Source organism: Gavialis gangeticus, unplaced genomic scaffold (genome assembly GCF_001723915.1).
Source record: "Gavialis gangeticus isolate Ggan-Ray unplaced genomic scaffold, GavGan_comp1, whole genome shotgun sequence".
Classification (NCBI taxonomy): domain Eukaryota; kingdom Metazoa; phylum Chordata; order Crocodylia; family Gavialidae; genus Gavialis; species Gavialis gangeticus.
The window spans coordinates 3,824,982-3,828,656 of NW_017729034.1; the positions used below are offsets into that span (position 1 = coordinate 3,824,982).

At 54.8% G+C, this 3,675-nt stretch overlaps 1 protein-coding gene across 2 annotated transcripts in view; it reads left to right on the forward strand.

The window, feature by feature from the left end:
• Positions 1–1,204: 1,204 nt before the first annotated feature.
• CLDND1 (claudin domain containing 1) overlaps positions 1,205–3,675 on the forward strand; it is a 13,644-nt gene continuing 11,173 nt past the window's right edge. For both annotated transcript variants that reach the window (XM_019527586.1, XM_019527587.1), the window contains exons 1-2: positions 1,205–1,246; positions 2,669–2,851. The gene's annotated coding sequence lies outside the window, so the exon portion shown is untranslated. The remainder of the gene's footprint in view (positions 1,247–2,668; positions 2,852–3,675) is intronic.

The following is a 3,675-nucleotide window of genomic DNA, read 5'->3' on the forward strand; positions in this document are numbered from 1 at the left end:
CCCGGGTCCTCCCTCTTCCCCTTCTTGAAGATGGGGACCACATTTGCTACCTTCCAATCATCTGGCACCTGGCCCAAGCACCACGATCGCTCATAGAGCCGTGCCAGGGGCCCTGCAATAACCCCAGCTAGCTCCCTCAACACCCTGGGGTGGAGAGCATCTGGACCCGCTGACTTGAACGCGTCCAGCCCCTCCAGAAGCTCTCTAACTCAGTCCTCCCCAACCTGAGGTCTGAAGGCGATCCCCTCGAGTCCGGCTTCTATCACAGAACAGATCTCAACAGCGCTGGCCTTCCTCAGAGAGAGAGAGAAGGAGAGAGTGTTATTGCTGCCCAGTTTTCTAGTTTTAAGTTATCAGCAGTGTTGCCAACTCTCATGACCTGTGGCATTATTCTTAAAGTCTCTCTCTCTCTCTCTCTCTCTCTCTCTCTCTCTCTCTCTCTCTCTATATATATATATATATATATAGAAAGAGCTAAGTCATATTCCCAAAGCATACACTTTAAGAACATTGCCAAAAATCATGATAGTTGGCAACACTGGTTATGAATACATTCAGTGCCTGTCTCAATCCCCCCAGCCTGTTTGGACATGGGACAGCCACCACTTTCCTTCACAGTAAAACGGCAGCCCTGTTGTTGGCAGAGGGAAGCATGAAAACATGCCCCAAGCTCAACCTAAACAAGAAAGCCTTTTTTAAAAAGAACCATATTTATTTATGAAAGTGGTTTCTGCCCAATGTGGCCATTTCCCTGTCTAAGGCATGTGGCTGGTGGAACTACAGGGTTGCACAAGAGTGGCCCTGAGGGGATGGAGCAAGCCGGGCGGGTGCAGGGGGGCTGGGCACGCGTGGTCCCTGACAGGGGATGCACTGGGTATGGGCTCACAGTGCAGCTGCACAACGTGCACCAACCCAAGCAGGGATGGACTACAAGTCCCAGCATGCCCAGCGCCTGGAACCCTTGGGGGAGACGGTGGGGGATAGCAAGAGAGAGTCCCATGATGCTTAGCGCGCACGCCACACCCTTTTCCTTCCCGGGGAGCGAACTACAGCTCCCAGCGTGCCTTGCGCGGCGGCCGGCCGACAGACGAGCCGGCTTCCTAGAACCCCAAGGCGGGGCGGGGACTACAACTCCCAGGGCGCCGCGCGGCGGGGGCGGATGAGCGTGTCCGGACCGCTGGCCGTGCACCAGCTGGGCGGAAGCGGCGCTGCGGAGCTGGGGACATGAGACGGAGAGCAGCGGCAGGTGAGCGCGGGCGGTTCAGCGGCTCGAGTGGGGGCTGAAGGAGGCAGAGGGGGTGTGGCCAGAGGGATGGGCGGGAGAGGGGCGTTGGGGGGTCCTCCCAGTGCGGGCGGGATGGGGCGCGTGCTTGTCCCCTATTCGCCCCCCGGCCTGCGTATCGGGATAGGTACGGGGCTGTGTCCTTGCATGTCACCCCCTGACGGACGGGCACAGATGGACATACGGACGGAGGGTCAGAGAGATGGACACACACATAGAGAGGAGAGAGATGGACAGACAGACACAGAACTGGACAGAGAGACAGATGGACAGACAGACACAGAACTGGACACACAGATGGACGTACAGGCACAGAGACACATACGGACAGACACACAGGGTGGACGGACACACAGAGACAGACAGACAGACTGACACCCACACAGAGAGCTGAACAGATAGACACATGGAGACAGATAGACATACCCAGAGATGGACAAACAGACACGCGTGTACATACTGACAGAGACAGACAAACAGGCAGACATCCACACAGAGACAGGTAGAGAGATGCACAGACAGACACGCAGAGATGGGCAGACGTACACACACAAAGAGACAGACAGACGCACAGAAATGGACGTGCACACACGCGCATATGCAGAGGTGCACGCAAAGAGACAGCGGCAGTGACCGACAGACATGCACACGTAGTCACACTCTCCGTACCTACTAAGTATGTAGGAAAGGAGGGGTTAGAAACCCTTCTCCCTCTCTCTTTGTTTTAACAAAAAAAATTGTTTCCTTCTGTGACCAGCCATCTATCTGAGCAGCTGTCACAGGGGATGGGATTTGGGAAATAGAACTGATTCCTGTTCTCCTGCCCCTCTTATGGGGTCCATGTCCTGGTCAGGGGGACCAGACTGCTCCATTTCACCTGGCTCAGAGTTCAGATTTGGTCTGCAAGCTTGTGTGTATGTGTTTTCACTGATTTTTTGTAATGTACCCCTTTCTAAAAGCTGTTTTAAACAGCTAAATGTACGGCTTAAACTAGTGCTTTCCCTAGCTGCACTGAGCGGACCACTGATGGTCCCTGATGTCATGATAAGTGGTCTACAGGTTGCTGTGTGCCTCACTCACTGGTACACCGCTCAGGCTCAGCACTGTAGTGTGGTATTTTCCTTGCCACATGACTTAATGCATCAGGCATGTCCCTAGAATATGAGAGTGCAGCTGTCATAAAAGGGTGAGCCAAGGGAAGACCATTTGGTACAGGTTGACAGACCACCACTCTGGTCTCTGTGTGTGTGGCAGGGATGTGTTGGGGAAGCCCTGACTCTTAAGAGAGGGAGGTATTGTCCACAAGAAATCTGGAAGGTTGACATTGGTCTAAAAATGTTTTGGGCCGTCTGGCTTAAACTGTCTGATTTATGTCCTTGTATGTAGATCACTTTTCATGAACTGATGGTGCGTAAGAGAAAACTGAATGAATGGAACCCGTAGTTGAGACAGGAAACTTGTACTTCATGTTTTAAGCTTGCTGCAATAAGCAAAAAAATATCTGCCCCTGAAGTGCCCTGGGATCATTGGAGAAGAGTGCACTGTGGAGCAACTTCTTGTGCTTTGAAGGTAAAGAAAATGTCATGTTACTTGTTGCCAACCTCCCCTCTGAGCATGAGGAACAGTGGTCCTGTTCTCACCTTCATCTAGGGCTTGGGTGGGCAAAATATGGCGCGTGGGCTAGATTTAGCCCACCAGTTTATTGGATCCGGCCCATGGCTGTCCCTGTGGTGCTTCACATGGGGTCCAGACCCACCCAGGGCAGCCCACACCGTGCTGCAGCCAATGCCCACAAGCTCAGTCCTAGCCAGCACACATAGCTTACCAGAAGGGCTGCTCCTGAAGCAGCTGCTGTTTGGCTTCCCTTGCCTCTAGCGGCGACTCCTGCATTTGCTGTGCCACTCTGGGCCAGCTTCCAGCTGCCTTGCACCCACTCCACCTTCCCAGTGTGGGCATCTGAGTGGGTGGAAATTACCCAGGAGCTTCAGGCAGGTGGCTCCTGCCCCAGTGCCTGGGGCTTTGGCTCCAGCTCCCAGCTGCCTTCTGCAGACCTGTGCGCTGGGGCAGGAGCTGCCTGGGTGAAGCTTTCTCCCTGCCCAAAGCAATATAGCAGGAAGAGGAGCTGCTGCTGGTGGCTAGAGGAGCTCAGCAGTAGCCACATGCAGCCCTGCCAGTAAGCTGCATGTGCTGGCGGATGCAGGCTGGAGCACAGTGCCAGCTGCCCTGGGTAGGGCTCAGCTCCATGTGGAGCTCTGCAGGGGTAGCTGCAGATCACACCACCTGGGTGAGCTGTACTGCATGCGCCCACTGCCCCTTCCTCCTACCTCTCATCTCCAGCTGGCTCCTAGGACCTAGCACCCAGGCAGCTCCGCTGCCCCCCCCCCCCCCCCCCC